The sequence below is a fragment of the Carettochelys insculpta genome, chromosome 23 (genome assembly GCF_033958435.1).
Source record: "Carettochelys insculpta isolate YL-2023 chromosome 23, ASM3395843v1, whole genome shotgun sequence".
NCBI classification, from domain to species: Eukaryota; Metazoa; Chordata; order Testudines; family Carettochelyidae; genus Carettochelys; species Carettochelys insculpta.
In genome coordinates, this window is record NC_134159.1 from 16898638 (window position 1) to 16916724 (window position 18087).

At 39.6% G+C, this 18087-nt stretch overlaps 1 protein-coding gene across 1 annotated transcript in view; it reads right to left on the reverse strand.

The window, feature by feature from the left end:
* GNB1 (G protein subunit beta 1) overlaps positions 1–18087 on the reverse strand; it is an 86834-nt gene that overhangs the window by 46910 nt on the left and 21837 nt on the right. Inside the window, exon 2 of the mRNA XM_075018144.1 lies at positions 7991–8042. The gene's annotated coding sequence lies outside the window, so the exon portion shown is untranslated. The remainder of the gene's footprint in view (positions 1–7990; positions 8043–18087) is intronic.

Sequence of the window (18087 nt, forward strand, 5' to 3'; positions counted from 1 at the left end):
TAAGCTGATATCCAGCTAACTAATCCAGAGTATGGATGCTACTGGGCAAGAGTGTGCAGGATTATAGAAGCTGAACCTGTAACTCTACTCCTCCTTATGTCTTTGCCTGCCTCTCCTCTGGGACGCTAAAAAGGGTATTTAAACAGGGGTGCCTCCTATGCAAGAGCACCAGCAGCTTTCCAAATCTCTCCATACTTTTTCAAGGTTCTTCTCTCTTCAGTACACTTTTCACTATGCAATTCAGACAGGCACTTGTAGAATTCAACCCTCCTTATCTACAGTACATCTAATCTCAAAGGTACCTTACCTCTGTGCTTTGTGAAAACCTCAGCATGTTGTTTCCTCAATATAAGATCCAAAGAACTAGTGAATACCACCATTCATCCAAAGACCTCAGAGTGCTTTATCAACAACAAAGTACCTTGTATGAGTGTAAAGGGCAGTGGCTCTTAAACTTCACTGCATCATGCCCTCCTTCTGACAACAGAAATTACTGTATGTCCTCAGGAGAGGGGACTGAAGCCCGAAATCTCCCAAGCCCCATTGCCGTGTCTGGGGAAATCAAAGCGAAAGTCCCACTATCCTTGTGGGAGGGTTAGCCTGAACCCCACTGCCCTGGGAAGGGACTGGGTCAACACCAAAGCCTCAGGGCTTTAGTTCCAGGTGGGGGACATGTAGCCCTGAGCTGCTGCCACCAATGTTTGAAATCCTTATGCTTTGACCCCAGGTGATGGGGTCTGCGCCACAGGAAATCTAAAGTGAGCTTTGGCAACCCCATTAAAACAGAGTTGCAATCCACTGTGGAGTCCTGACTTACATTATGAGTATCACTGGTACAGAGGCTGTTTCCCCCATTTCACAGACAGATAAATGGAGGCAAGGAATTTAAGCAATTTGCACTGATATTTAGTGAGTGAAACGCAGTTAAGACAGTACCAGAACAGTCTTTACTTTTACTCACATGCTGCTAGACATATTGCTTCAATTAAACAAATACTATGCTTGATTTCATTGCACTCCACAAGTGTAAAAAATGTGGATGCCTGTCTGCTTTACATCATAATCTATTGTATTAATAAGATCATACACAACAGTGAGTTAAATACACATCTTCATTCAGAGTTAAAAATCAGCCAGCATACATTACAAAACAATTCCAAACTTGATTTCTAGCACAATACCACCAGAAACTGTTTAACCTAGATTTCCCATTTCCTCTGCAAGTTCTTTTTTTGTTTAAATATTAACAGGAAGTTAACTGTTGCCAACATGACTGAGAACTCCCTGACTAAACACTCAGGAAATGAAAAGTCTAACCCAGCCAGATGTTCTTATGAACAGATGGTTTAAGATTTATGCGTGAAAACCAGCCAGCTAACCATCTTTATGACTCTTCCCTTCTCTTCATACCAAGTCTCACAAAGTAAATTTTATGCTAATATCAACCTTGATGGGAGGGGAGATATGTACAGCTTTTTGGTAATTTGAATCAAACACCGCAAAATATTTTTGTGGCCGTATACAGAAGCAAGTCAGCAGAGCTTTTCTGAGATTCCAAACACAAATTCACATTTTCTTTAACAGGCAATCAACCCACAAATTTAAAGTTATTGAACTAGGAGCAGCATTGTGGGGAAATTAGTTATGTCAGATGCCCATACCTGGGCCAATATAATACAATGCTATGTAGAAAAAAAAAAACTTTTAAAACATATTGAATCAGCTGTATGAAGAATTACACTGCTCTGTAGAAGCGATCAGATTGACAAGAAAGACATTACTGTACTTTAGTTTGTGGTTTTGAAAATGTTGCACCTAAAATCAACAATAATGTAGTCATGTACCAAGCCACATTCATGCATTCTGTTTTCAAAATTGTCACTCTGACAGTAAACAAAACAGACATTGCCAATCTCACACTTACCTCCCTCTCCCTTCAATGTGCTACTGTGTCCTCCAGAACACCATATACTACTCCACTGCTTCAACACACCTTCACTGAACTCAGTCAAAATCTCCTTCCATAAGCTGAACTGCTTAATTGAGTCTTTCTGCTGTGAGGCTAAATCCCACTAATCTCGTTGACAAAAATATGTCTTGTAGTTAATTCTTTTTGTAAGAGACATTAAAATATACACTGTGGAAGGTAGTTTATTATTCCCTGCAACTTCAAACGACCCAAGTCCCTCATTTAATTTGTCCACTTATTTGTGCCACATACACCTTTACATCTTTATTCCTTTCCCCACATTGAGAAGTTCGCTAACATACCATACCAATAACTTACTAAAGTAACACATGGAGACTTTTCTCTCATCACAAGAAACTATATTTCAATACTCTTGCTGCACCGTCAAGTTGTATTTTTAAAAAAGTCTAAAAGAAAACATGTGCAAGCAACATATTTAGGTACTGGAAGCTTATAAAGTCATCACTTATGTATAATGAATTTTTTATACTTTCTCCTACAGAGGAAAGAGAAGTTTTATCTTGCTCAGATTTTTGAAAATAAGCAACAGGCAAGTTATTCATACAGCTTCAGTAGTTGTGTTTGAGAATTAAAATCTCTATGTACTATAATTTATAGCCATTTAAACTTTAAAAGCACCACCACCAGATAAATCCACCTCACTATGTACAGCTTATACAGAGGGAAACCATAATATGTTCACCCCTGCCAACCTATCAGTGAAAGAAATACACATAGCTGTGCCTACCAGCTAATAATTATTTATGCTGAGTTTACTAATAAACAAGATTTTTAAGTCTAAGAAGTGAGATTTAAGTGACTGCAAGTAATAGTGGACATATCAAAGTAAGTTACCAAGCAAAATAAAAGAAAACACACCCGCTAAGCTTAATACTCTATAAAAACATGTCATGTGCAATTTTCTCATCCTAATAGTCCTAATGACCCTTTCTCACTAGTGAGGCAGACTCCTAGCTTGGCATGAACCTTCCCCCACTCAGTCTGATATTCATCTTATGTGATAGCCAGGGATCTTCTAGAATCTGGCAGAAGCTCCCATTGTTTGCTTTCACACTTTTAGGTATATATTGTACCCAAGGTGGGAATCTGTTGTATTCAGTTCAAATGAGTGGAAAAGTACAGCCTCCAAAATAGTTTCCAGCATCAGGTAGCCTGGTCACAGGTCTCTGTAGGACCAATCTGAGTCCAGGCTTACAGGAAAAGGAAGACTGTTCACAGATCACTGTCCCAGATACTGGGCCATTAAATCTTTAAGTACCACTAATGGCTCTCATTTAGTATGTCTAGATCACTGAACAGGTTTATGCTTCATATTCTTAATTTCAAATACATGCACACAAATAAAACATACATCTTCAGCAGGTAACAACATGATATACAATATGCAATAATTTGCATAAAGCATATTTGAGTTAGACATATTCAAAAAGCATACTTCCATAAAGAATATGGGAGTACAATGTCACACCAGTACTAACAATAGAGCGGAGAGGGAACAGGAAGCAAACTGTAGAAACAGAAAAAGGGTAGAAGAGTAAGAGTCAGACTGAGTAAATTTGTTGTTCTTCCAAAATGAAAATGTCTCATTGGTTTCTCAGCATCTCTTGGGATTGGACTATAGCTAAAAATACAATATTCCCTCGCGTAACTCGAATTTTGTGTAAGTTGAGGAGGGTGTTTCCCTGTGGAAAGCACATTCTGCAGCCATGGAAGCAGCAGGAGCACCTGGAGCAAATTCTGAAAGGCAAATCCTGGGGTTCGTGGGGTGGGGTGGGGCAGTTGGAAGCGTTAAACCTGGTGGTGGGCTGGGTTAGAGCTGAGAGGTGTGGAGGGGTAGAACTGAACCAGAGTCGCATGGCCCTGAGAGTGGGGTTGACCCAAAGCTGCACGGGGGTGTGGTGGGTCTGAGCCAGGTGCAGTGGGTAAACTGGGGCCACGTGGGGCAGGATTTTGAGTTAATGGGAGTTAAGTGTAACTTGAAATTGCAAATGGGGGGATTACTGTATATGGATCATGCGCTACACGTGAGATGAACACAATCTCAGCAGCCATTTCAGTTACTATTTGTTTCTTTGTCTACAGCAGAAGGTGTGCATAGAAGACTAGTCATGGAGGCACAGACATTTTTCTCAACTGTTCTTCAGCCTTACTTTCTACAAATAAAGTAAAGCAAAGCCAAGTTAAGGGTTGCAGATGGGGGAAAAAAAAAAAAGTCTTCAAAACATGGAGTGAAACCAATGCAGCAATACTTGCTGAGTTTGCAGAAAGCTTCAAGCAACAGTCTGAGGTATCACTAGCCCATTATTTTAGTGGGTACTAACTTAGATGCTCACAACAGTTTGAACTATTTCACTGCTTATAAAAATGTGTTAGAAAGAAGATGCAGAATCACATTATGGAGATCTCCACCTGTTTTTCACAAAATGGGGAAGAAGATACTAGGTACTAGCTAGGGTGGGGAAAAGAAAGAAGGGCAGAAAGACGTATGCAGTAAGATGGGTACAGGTCTCTAACATCACGATGCCATTATAGGGAGGGCCTGGCAAAATTCTGAGAGCTATAAAAGTCTGAGAAACCCTGTTCTAAAGGAACACATCCTCCATGTGGCCATGAAAAGCATGGAAGAGCCCTTTCTTGAAGAGAACTTCACCATCAAAGCTCTGAAATGACACCATCCTTTAATGAAAGATCAGGCAGGATGCGGCTTCTCAAGCAGCCAGTGGAGAACGTTAAAGGGATGGATAAGCCAATGCTGGTAAGTTCTTCCCTGCTAAGCAGAAGAACTAAGATTCTAGTCCCCTCTAATTCTATCACCCTATCGGCAAAGGAAGAGACCGCTATCAAATCTCTCTCTCTTGCATCCATGCAGAGTACTACAAAAAAAACTCAGTTACGAACACCTGTGAAGTGTAGGTTATTCATAACTCAGATGTTTGTAACTTTGAACAAAAGATTATGATTGTTCTTTCAAAAGGTGGTAACTGCATGTTGACTTAATACAACTTTGCTAGGCAGAGAAAAATACTACTTTCCCCTCTCAGTAGCTTAGCTGTACTGAGCCATATTTTTTAATTATCTCTGATCCTGCCTGATTGTGTGTTTCAGGTTCCAAATGAGGTATGAGGCTGAGATTATACTGTATCTTCAACTCAAAGAACTTCTCATGAAATTTTTAAGATTAACTATTAAAAATAGTTTAACAAATGTAATCTCAATTTCATACACAGGACACATTATATGTTGTGTTCCCTTCCATGGTCCAATGGCATCAGCCTTTGCCAGCTCATCTGTCAGTTTCTCACACAAATATCCCTATGGCTTATGCACGTGTATGGAATGTCCTCCCTGAACTTATCTGGAAGGTCAATGCCCTCTTCTGCAGATCATTCAAGATTCACCTCTGTCACAGTGCTTAAAAATACCCAGTTAATTAATGATGGCTTAAGGGACACAAAGGGAAATGGGCGTTACAAATGCATGGATAAGCAATATGTTTGATTGCAATCCTCCACCTTTCCAGTAACACTTACTCTTACTTAGATGCTTCTATTTTATTAATTTATTACACAAAAAAGCATCTTCTCATATTAAGTAGAAATCATTGCACAAATTGGGCACTACGTTTCAAAAGAGTGAACATTCATTACATCCTCAAAACTCTGCATACAATGAATAGTCATAACATCCCTGTAAAGTAAGTGGTGGTTATCCCCATACAGAATAGTGGGAGCAAAGAACTAAGTGACTTTCTCAGGCCACAAAAGAGAAATGCTGTCTGAGGCAGGATAACAAAGCAGGAAGAGATTTTGGCTTTCAGTCAAAATTTCCAAACACTGCATTGCCTCAAGTTATTTGAAACGCAAACAGAAAAACCAGGACTTGATTTTCAGAGGTGCTTCCCCCCACCCAATAGCTCCTAATTAAGTCTAAAAAAATCAAGCCTTTAATTTTTAAAAGCCTGATACAAGCTGAACCTCTGAAATCAGGGATTCTGTGGTCTGGCAACATCTATGGTCCAGGAGGATCATGGATATTGCAGATCAGAGAGCTCCAGGTGGCTGGAAGCGAGGGCCAGCTCAGAGTCTGGCATCCATGAGCCTCGGCCTGAGGCAGGAAGACACAGCCAGGCTGACAATGGGAGTACCAGCAGAGTCTGCGAAACCAGAAGCTGTCGGTTCACATTCAGTAGCCAGGGACAGAACATACTGCAGCCAAGCCTGGGAAGCTAGTGGTCCAAGGCTGGGGAGTGGGGGCTGGGAAACCAGTGGCTTGTGGATGGGACAAGGAACAGAAAGCTGGCTGCCCTTGGCCAGGCTGGGAACATAGCATCCAAGGAGTGGGACCAGGGCTGGGAAGCTGGCAGTCCCAGGGAGCTAGGAAGCCACAGGTGATGTCTGGGAAGTGGCCAGGCGTACCAGCCAGGAGTGGACCAGCATCTGGGAGGGGAGCCCACAACAGGGGCTGGAGACCAGCAGGGGAGCACTGACCTTTCCTGCTCCAGCAAAATCCCTAGTCTGGGACTGCTCAGGGAGGTGCAATCTATATAATAAATTTGAACTTGTTATTCCCTTAGCTCGGTATAAGTGACAAGTACACACTGTTTAAACTAAAGCGATTACAAAATATTTCACTACCATTTTAAAATTAAGGTCACACTTGGGGAAGCTAAGAACTGCATGACTGAAAACGTGTATCATGATCATAACTGTTCCACATGAGTAGAAGGGGAAAAAAAATGAGTTGTGAATGAGATGAACTTGAAGTGTGCCAAGTCAGTATCTCCCAGCAGAAGTTACAATTTAGAAAGGATAGGGTAGGGCCATATTAGTGAAATTATCAATAGTCCACAAAATATTATATTCAACAGTGTTTTTTGATCAACAGGTAAATCCAAAGCAATGTGCTGTGCAATTTACTTGAAATTTCAAAAGGCCTTTGACAAAGTCTCTAGTAGGAAGCTGCTAAGAAAACTAAGTCATGAGTGATCAGTGAAGTTTTTTCATGGATTAAAAACAGACTATAAAGGATATAAACTCTCAATTAGGTTATAAACCAATGACTTTCGGACAAAATTTAAGAAAAAAATGCCCTTTATGGGGCTCAAGGAAACTCTTGCATCTTAATTTAAATATCCAGAGTAAAGGTACCAGTTTTCTAATTAACACAGTTCAACACATGTGCATCTATGGCGCAGCTGACAGTACCACTAGACTGTACTACTAACAATTACTCTTTAATAAAAGGTTAGAAGATATAACCTTAGAGTTTATCAGCACCACTAATTGTCCCCCCACCCCACCCCACCCCAAACTGTTTAAGACAGGAAGATTGCAACGTCAACAAAAATTAACAAAGATATGTCATTCATTACCACATTCATTTGCCCCTAGGTTATGTACCTATTCCCAACCTTCTGTTTAAACCTTCTAAACTGTAATGTCCTGGAGGCAGGAAGAATCAATACCTGTGTTTATACTGAACTCAGTGGCCTTTGGCCACTATCATAACCTAGGCATTCAGTAAGGAGGCTTGAGGGTCTGTGCTAGTGTGCATTCATTTGAGGAATGTAGTATTACATATAAAACTGAACCTAGAAGGAAACATGATTACCTGAAACCTTTTGACATACACCCTTGATAAAAAAATTCCTTATGAGAAAACAAATAGTCTCATGTTAACATGTATTACAATCTCCTCCTCCCCGAGATGAAAACCAGTTGCATTTATGCTCTGTATCTTTTACCTGCACATTCTTGAAAGCAGGCACACATTACATTTATTTAGTAGGATCTCTGTCCATTTTAAAATCCTGTCTGTTCAAAAATGAGACCAGCCATAGCTGGATGATAGGTATACACATTTGCAGAAAATGGAAAGTGCCAAATTTTTGAACGCTACAAGTTCAGTGTGTCCTTTTAGATACGATGAGAATTATTTTAAACAGCTTGAGTTTCTTCCCAAGTGTCATGCAATAAAAAACAACCAATGTTTTTAACTTACATTTTTTCTCACTACCGTAGAAAGCCGGTATCTGCTGTCAAACATGTAAATTCTGTAAAGAAAAGAAATCACAATAAGTAATTACCAAGGCTACCAAAAGCGAGTCATCACTTCAGTTTACCCAAGAAGGCAGCAAATATTCTAAGTACTGATGTCAAATAGCACACACCATTTTTTGGTATGCCTTTCTTAATAAAAACTGTGATTTAGAATAGGAATAGTGATTCTATTGATAAGGTTAGGTTTTTAGGAACCAACTTCAGGCAACCCTCAGACCATATGAACTTTTTCACTGGCAGAGAACTATATAATTTAGATTTAAAAGAAAGCCTTGTCACACTTGCACAAATATAAAAATGATTTTTGTCAAATAGTTAAGCACCCCTTAAAATCTGCAATGCAAAAAATTATTACACATTACATGTATCATGCCTTTAGTTCCAAAGAATTGCTAGTAGTAGCAGCTGAAGTAGTAAGAAAAGCTTGTTATCAGCACTTAAATAAGGCCGTTACTACTGGTCTTAAGCGAAAACAAAATACTGCAAACAGGAAGGTGAGATAAGAGCTCAAAAATCAGCAGAAATAGCACCAAGGAAAAGACAAGGATTTACAATAGTAAAGTATTTGTCTTCCCCAGGTACTCCCAGTTTAGAGGGTATTAACTGTTTGTACAAAGAAGTTGAGGGCTTTTTTTAGGGAAAAAACCAAAACAAAACAAAACCAAACCAGAAGATCCCCAGCATCATAACTTCCAGAGAATGGTGTTGTATAAAGCCTCTGCTCAGTCCAGTACAACGTAGGTAAATCCTGTAACCTTCTGTAAGCTGTGTTTTGTAGCACCTGCTAGGTCTATATTGGGATGGATGTTACTGACTGCTCCTCAGTACTACAGACAAGTGAACAAGCTGACAAAGGGGGTCATACAATTACCATGTTTGCAGCCAGACACATTGGACCTGCTATGCCTCGGCTTCCTCTGCTTTCCCTACACAACTCTTCACATGTGTGAGTTTGCCTGTGTAATTATATGAGTGCAGGATGGTCTGAGTGTGTGCTTGAAAGCTATTTCCCCTTTTTTCCTTTAATCCACGTAGTGGTATTTAATAAAATACATATGAGTGTAACCCTGGGGCGGTCTTTATTGTCAATTAGGGTAATATATGGTACTGACATTCACCCTCCCTTAGACCTGTTTGTATGTTTAAAACCCTGTTTGTATGCTTAATACATCTTCTCTACACAGGAAGATTTTGCATAAGGGTGTCAATGTAGATAAAGCAGATCTTTAAAGCTGCTGTGTCAGGACAACAGGAGATTATACTCAGTATAAACCAGGAAGGCCAACAGAAGTGCGAAGTAACCGGAGATTAAAAAACAAGTTTTGTAATAATCTTGACTTGTTATCAGATGTTTATGCATGATTTTTAAATAGTATTTTTCTCCTTGTATAGCAGACCATTAGCTAGAAAATACACTTCTGTAACCAAACACTAAGGTTAAGCAAGTTAGGATATAGGTCGTCCTCATCCACATTCACTTAAAGATGAAAAGTTTAAAGGGAGACTATGAATCCATTCATAAAACAAGTAGTTTTACTTTTTATTTCTATAAATTGTCATTTGCTGCACACAAACCAACTGCTGTCAACCCATCAAAACCAGAGCAAAAAATATACTTCCATTAAGATTTCTCTGTCTCTCATTCAATCAATTAAATTGAAAAAATAATCAGCTGGTTTATGATCTCCTCATTTTAACAGATGAAATCTCACTGATTTAATCTGTGGCTCACTTTTGGCATTAAATTAGGTGAGAAAATTTAAAAGTAAGCAACCCTAACTAAAGTGGAACTACAATAATGACGCACATCAGGATATGTAATTAGTATTCAAATTGAAAATCACTTATTCCACCAGTTTTTTTGTGCCGCACCTTCCATAATACAATCCAGAAGCCACAGCTCATTTATACATGTTGGATAAAAAATTATTTGCTGGGTCCATATTAACGATAAGAAACTTAAAAAGGTGTTATATGCACCTATTTTTCAGAAAGATTATTTTCATATTTGGAGCATATTTCTTGAGTATCCTGTGATGTCTGCATGGAGCAACTCTGGCATTACAAAATTTATTTTCAATTTAATACTGCTGTTAGTACTTAAGAAAAAGACAGATAAACCATGAAGAAACAGAAAGATTAGCAGTCCCACAAGCTTCCATTTTTAGATAAAATAAAATCTTGTAAAAGCAACATTAAGAATTCAAGGCCAACTCATTTTCATCACACCACAGTCCTGACACTGTGAGGGAGTTCTTACTATTCAACAGCCTGAGGGCCTGTCTGAACTGAGAGCTTACCAGTCAAAAGAATGGGTTTTCAAAAAAAAAAACAAAAACAAAAAAACAGAAGAGAAAAGGAAGTAAAGTCATAAAAGAACGTGTTAAACAAGACTTGGGCAGTTAGATCATTGCACAAAGATGGCTGGATGACAGCCAATGGTGCAGAGTTGTGATGGAAGTAATGTCCCCAAAATACCCAACTCTTCTGTCTGCAAGAAAGTTGGAAAAGCTGGAAGAGCAGTTTGATACAAAACCTTTACTGAAAGCAGGGAGAACTGCTTTCTCTCATAGCAAACCCATCTTCTGTTCCCCAGTATTTCAAACATAGAATTGTAACACCGGTAACAGCTTGACCAAATTGTCTGCTAGAAATTCATCAATACTGAAGTATCCATTTAATACAAGCCTTGGTCTTTCTCCCCATCATCTCCCCATCCCACCCATTCACTTTTGCTAGGGAGAAAATATTTAAGACAGCTTTTCAATTTCTATCATTTTACACATTACCCCAAATCTTACCATACTCAACTCAAATGGTATGTTTGTTGCTGCCCTATATGCCAGTGGGCATAACAGGCTTTAACTATGTTCTTTATAACAAATGGTGTTTTGGGTTTTGTTTTTGTTTTTGTTTGTTTTTTATGCCAGTACTGAGTACTGGCACCTCAGCAGTCCCAGCCATGGGACTGGCTGGCAGGTGGGTAGCCAGTACCAGCTCCTCTTTTTTTATATATTTAAAAAGCACTGGTAATATGTATTTTAAAGCACTTCAAAAAAACTGACTCCAGTGCCATGCTGAACATTTTTCTAAGCCACTGGATGTATGAATAGGTGTTTCTCTAATTCTGCTTTCACTCTCCTCTCTCCTTACAGAGCAGTACAACACAAACAGAGTATTTAGGAGCCAGACATGCTACATGTTAGCCTGAATAGAAACCTCCACCCCTTCCTAAGATTGTTTTATGTGTAACACTGGCTAGCTCCCAAAGACTGAGTTTTATCAGGATCAAATTACCCTGATAGAGGCCTTTAAAAATCACCCTCATCTGAACACTGTAAACATCTAACGCAGTGGTTCCCAAACTTTTTGGCATCATGGCCCTCTTTTGATTTCTGAGAAATCTTCATGCCCCCTACCTCTTCTTTACCATCATCCAACACCCCTTTTAACAAAAAATTCAATTTGTAATTTAAAATAAACACAAAAACTTGACAAATAGTTTCTCCTGGCCTCTTGCAGGTGCCTGATGCAGCTACAGCTGGCCAGCTGCCTGAGCCCTGTGCCAGACACCAGAGCTGTCCATGCCAGCTGCCTGCCTGCCCACCTGAGCCCTGCACTGCTGGGACTAGCCACTTGCCCACCCACCACCTGCCAGCCACCCAAGTCCCATGGGCCAGCCACCCAAGCCCCACACTGCCGGGGCCAGCCGCCCTTCTGCCAGTTTCCCAAGCCCCACGCTGTTGGGGCCAGCCATCCACCTGCCCGAGCCATGGGCCAACCGCCCAAGCTGCCTGCCTGAGCACCATGCTGGAGTGACAGCCACCTGCCCACCAGCCTGAGCCGCCCTCCCCAGATCCTCCCATCCCCCAAAGCCAGGCATCCCCAGCTCCCTGTCTAACCACATGCTGCTACTCCTTCTCCTCTTCCTCAAGCCACACTCACTTATCTTTGCAGGAGACAGCTAGCTTCACAAGGGTCTTTGCTGGCTGCCTGCTTTTCATAGTGGCTGCACCAGGTCACCCACGTAAAAGTGGCTGTGAGCCAGAAGCAAAGCCCATCTCTCTCTTGGAGTGGGGAATGGTGGTGGGCAGGGCTGGGTTGCCTCACATCCCCCCTGGAATTTCTTCAAGGTGTCCCCCCCAACCCCCAGTCTGGGAAACCATGATCTAATACAACCACATGAAATATTTTCTTCTCTGTGGAATACTTTATAGATAAGGATTGCAATAATCAATCATTTAAGCTTTAAAATGCTGAGCTGGTCCCTTTAAAATGGAGTTTTTTTTCCATTGCAGATGGTATCATTCAATGTCAATTAGGTACTAAGAACACCACAAAAATTACCACGTGTACTTTAATATTATTGCCTAAATAAATAACAACTGAAAGAGTGAGCCTTGCTGTTATAAGGCTTTGGGCAACTTTTAGGAGCTGTATTATTGCAAAGCTGTTACACCAATTGCCAAAGGACATTCTGCCTAACAGTTACTTAGTAACTGATTACAATAAACCAACAGGAAAACTTCCACCTCAGTTACTAATAAGTCCCAGCGCCTGAATTTACATTCTTAAAACATATTTTTGCTTAGCAATTTTTACAAAGACTGCTAGAAATATATCCCAAATGGAGTATTAGTAAATTTTAATTATGTGACAGATTTATGAATTATTAATTGCTTAGTGATATTTCTAGTCTTTTTATATAAAGCAAAGAGTACAGAAAGAAAAACTATGCGAGTTAAAGCTTAACATATTTAACTGAATGAACAGTGATTTTCATAGACAGTTTTATTCACATACAACTCACTTTTTGCAATTTGAGTTTCACTGTATTTAGATTTTTTACAGGGATCACCAGTTGTAATTTTGAGTACAACAATTGGATAGTGGATTCCAATATACTTCTAGTTTTACAAACTGAAGAATCCTGTGTTTGCATCTGAGAGAAGATTTTTCTGAAGAGTGAATGAAATTCCTGTCTATTTTTCATATATTAGAAAAAAAATGGTGGGAGGAGAGAGAAGACAGGGAAAGGAGACATTTACTAAAGGCTGTGTTTTACCATTAAGTCTATCGGACCTTCCTGAACATTTTTCGATCATTGTACATTCTCTGCCGTGCCTGCCAAGTCTATGGTCTGATACTGGAACAACTTGCATGAGGAGAAATTGTGAACTCTCTCTGAAACAAATCTTGCTATCAAAGTACCTTACAACACAACAAAATATTACCGACCCCAAAAGAACTTACTTTAGGTGTCCCTCCACAATTTTGGCTGTATTCTTTAAATACAGCATCTTCATTTACCTGAAATAAACATCTACATTTTGCTGTTAAAAGACAGTCATCACAACATACAACTATGCACATGCTGCTGCCTTGTGAACACAGCTTTGAACAAAACTGCTGCCAGTCCAAAAAAAAAAAAAAAAAAAAAAAGTCACCAAAGATAGAATTCACTCATTTTGCCTTTTAAATTACTTAACTGTTTATGTTCCAAGACAAAAAACTACACTGGGGCTACATCTACAACAAGATAAATATGAATTTAAGGCAGTTAGCTTGATTGTACTAAGTGACTGTCTTGACTGTAAACATCATTAGCTCAATTTAGGGAACACTAATAATGATATAATATTGTCGAAACCGGTGGGTGTCACATCAAGTTTAAATTTAACAGTTCAAATGAAGCCTAGTGTGGAAGCTCCATATCTCTGAATTGAATTCATTAGCCTCCAGAGGCTGACACCGCTGCACCTGGCTCCCAGCTGCTTGCCACTTGCAGAAGCCAAGAAACTGACCAGCGCAGCAGCTCTGGTCAGTTTCCCGCCTCCTGCAAGTGGTGGGGAGCTGGGAAACTCACAGGACTGCTGCACATGGCTTCCAGCTCCCTGAAACTCATGGGAGCTGGGAAGCTGCCCAGAGCAGCACCTGTCTCCCTGCTCCATCTGGCTCCTGGCTCCCACAAGCCAGGTGCAGCAGCGGTGGTCACTTTCTCAGCTCCCCCAAACTGTGGGGACCCAGGAACTAGGCAGCAGAGTGAGCATTGCCAGCAGTGAAGGTGCAGCAAGGCCAGGGGAGCTGGGGAGGGCACAGAATTAGGGGCTGAGGGAACTGTGGGATAGGTCCCACAATGCACTGCTGCAACAGTCAATGTTTGACCATTCTAGTGTGGCAACACGAACTAGGCTTTTGTGTAGAATTTGTGGGAAGTGAGTACACTCAAAATCCAATTTATAAAACCCAGAGTTAGAGTCTCAAATTTATCTGGCAGTGTAGCCTAAGACGCATTTACTGCTGTGAATACAACTCAGTAAATTTGGCACAACATATCACAGTGACACCATGTAATAGCCACTGAATTATTATTTAAGACACTTTTGTGTTTGTAGTCCCAAAGGCTTTTAAAACATAGCAGAGTTAAGATGTCAAACAAAAACAAAAAACCTCACACTTCAACACCCATATTAACAGCTTTCCCACATACTGTAGTAGTGCAAAATAGTTAGATTGCACTGGCTAATTAAGTTGAGTTTACAGACCAGTGCAGAGTAGTTGGGACTCTGAGCACGAACTTCAATTTTGTTTTTCTTCATTCTAATGTTCCCTTCCACACAGAAAGCCCATTTAACCCTCTTTTGATGAGACAGGTAAAAAGGGGGATCTTTGGAAAATTAGGATTAGGGAGCAAATTTTGCTTCCTCTATCCCTCCATAACCAGAGGTCTGTCAGGAAGGTTTATAAAAATCATCTCCTGCAGAGCTGCCCTCTTTTCAAACACCTACCACATTGCACTGTTACTAGAAGCAGACACACCAAGGTACCCTCAAAGATGAAGGTGACTCCATGTACTGCCAAACATTTGGCATTAATACCTTTTGTATTTCCTCATGGATTTCAATTTATCACCCACATGTTGCATTGATACTGTTGTTTAAAGTATATCAATACACTGTGTACTTGTATAAGTATTATAAATATAAATGGTGTAAGGCTGCTTCCTTAACCCCTTCCTAATGTTTGTAACTGTATCTTAAGTGTGCACACATTGCCAAACTTTAAAATAGTTTGTGTCTCCACAAACCAGGACCTAAATATTAAAAAGCCAATGACTAGATCTACTTCAAAAATTTAAACTCATAAAGCTATGGTAGTGTTAAAATTCTTATTTAAAAAGCATTACTACTGCTAGCTTAGTGATAAATCTCAAGAGAGGTGCTCACCAACATTGTATACCTCTCCACTGGGCAAAATTACTATAATAAAATAATTTTCTAGTCTTTCACTAGTATATATTTTCATAAAATATATTTTAAAAGCCTCTAAAAGTTAAAGTTCCTTGCTCATGTAACACAAATGTCTCCCTACCTCTTTTCACAAGCTGGGGAAACTCTGCATGAGACAAAGAAAACATTTATGATTACTAACGGAAACTGGAAAGGAGTTAGAATGAAGAAAAAGCCACACCCTAAATCTGTACACAATTACATACTGCATCTAAGCTAGCTTTTTATGTCTCTGTTGTTTTTATATATATATATATATATTTATATATATATATATATATGCGCGCGCACACACATACCCCTTAACAGAACCAGAGCGTAATGAGTCTTACTACAGCTTGGTTTTTCTTCAGATGTCTCAGATTGGTTGAGAGTCATTATAAAAAGACTTACTTTCCAAATAAAAAAAATTTGAGAGGTCTCAGAGTGGAGAGAATACAGCTGTAAAATAGCATATTTTTGGATCTGTTCTACTTAAGCTCTAACACGTAGCAATTCTAGTTATGCATATGGAATGCAAAGGCTGTTATTTTGTTCGGCAAGTTATACTACACTATTATTTAAGAAAAATAAAAGGGTTTAAAGTATTTCAGAGCTGGAACTTCTTTATGCAGTTACCTAAACAAGAAATCCTCAAATGTTAAAAGCAAAACCACACTAGAAATTAAAGGTTTTATATGGAAGTTATATGTAAAATACTACGTGCTCTAAACTAATATACCCAGCTGACACTCTGCGATCTCAAAACACAGAAGGGATGAAGGTTTCTGAAGGTATTAATTCCCCTTTAGGAGAAACATAGCTTTATAGTGGATAAAGAAGCTCAAAGGAGACATATGTCTCTTAAAATATACCCAAATATGTTGTAAAAAGTGGCATTTTGGCAGAGAAAACCTCTTCAGCATTTCAACCATGAACGTGGAATCACAGATTGGGCTAACTTTTACTGTAATATTGATATTCTGTGGCTGTTCTTGAAGACAAGATGGTTAAGTGTACAGAAAATAGGGTCTTCCACCTCAAGATTGTTGGTTTAAAACACTGCCACCAATATGCAGAGATTCAGACTAGCTCAGACAGTCATCTACAATACAAAATTATCACAAATGGCATTAAACACAAGTGTTTTTGCAGTCTCAAAAGGAGAAGCCAAGGACACAAAGGCTACGACTACACTGGCACAGAACTTTAAAATGGCCAGCTGATAGGAATAAGGTGACTTCAAAGTCAGTGGATCCTTTCGAAAAGGACACCCGTCTGGACAAGCCGTGTGGGAGCGAAACGCTGCAATTTCGAAGAGCTGTGTGAGGCGCTGAATATGCATTTCAGCGCCTCATTAGTAATCTTCGATTTGGCCTTTTGCATGCCTATTTTGAAGTTTTGTGCCAGTGTAGACACGGCCAGAGTGACACAGAAAAATCCTTTGCCTAATATGGACCCCATGATCTGATTAACCAACTGGACTAATACCAAAGGAAATATAACATCCTGTGCTCCTTGACTACTTCAAACAGTGACTTTGTAAAATCTTCATCCAGACAAAACAGTCAAGTTGGTGCATCTTTTAAAGTCGCAACAAAGTATGACATCTTAAAAGCTCCCTCAGCTAATAGCTTCAACTGTAGATAACTGTACGAACACATTCAAAAATACACAAGATGAAGTTGGAGCCTAGGACACCACTTCTATTGAGCAACATACTCTACGTCCACAAAGCTACAGCTAAGTGTAGAGTACAACAACTTCAATGCCTTCAGGTAGTTATACTACATTTTGAGGATTCTAACAGAGAGGAAACACTGCTAGTCCATACACTATCAAAACAAAAAGCAGTCAAGTAGCACTTTAAAGACTAGCAAAATAGTTTATTAGGTGAGCTTTCATGGGACAGACCCACTTCCGGCTATGGTCTGAAGAAGTGGGTCTGTTCCATGAAAGCTCACCTAATAAACTATTTTGCTAGTCTTTAAAGTGCTACTTGACTGCTTTTTGTTTTGAGGATTCTGGTTGAAAGTGCCATACTTCTTCTCAATAGCTCAGGGTCCATATGCCATTACCCTCTTCAGATGTTTCTGTAAATCACCAATGGGCAACCTAGGCTAGTAAGTTGGCCATATGAGTATCCTTCCTTCCTCTCAGTGGGCCACAAGTTTGTCATAACCAAGACAGTCTCCCAAGACAGGATAGTTTAATTAACTGTGCTTGCGCACCTAGAATTTGCAGTGTGAGACAACTGAACCACAGCAGTTCTTGACTGAATACAGAGGTAGCGCATGGCTGTCAGAGTCAGTCAATGTTATGTACAATTAGTACGCTCCTTACTTCATGTGTCCTTGCACTGCGTGTGTTAATTTTACTAATATTAGTAGGAAAAAAAACATTAAGATTGAAACCAGTGGAATCTGGCAACCTTGCATGTGGGCAGCAGTACACAAAATGTCTTACAGGCCACACAAAGAACCACAATTAGTCACAGGTTGTCCTCTACTGAGGTAAATCCTAATACTGCTTATCAAGAAGTACACAGAGAGTAAACACAGAGAGGCTTAGTGTTATAGAAGATTAAATAAGTTAACCTACTTGGGAAGGAAAGTTGGTGCCGCCTTTAATATATTTATTGTTTTTATACAAGAACATGGAATCACGTGAGCTGATTTAAAAACCTACATAGACAGCCATATGAAAGCTGGATTCTGATTAAATTCATATCTCAGGACATTAAAGTTATATCACTTCTCTGTAAATCTCA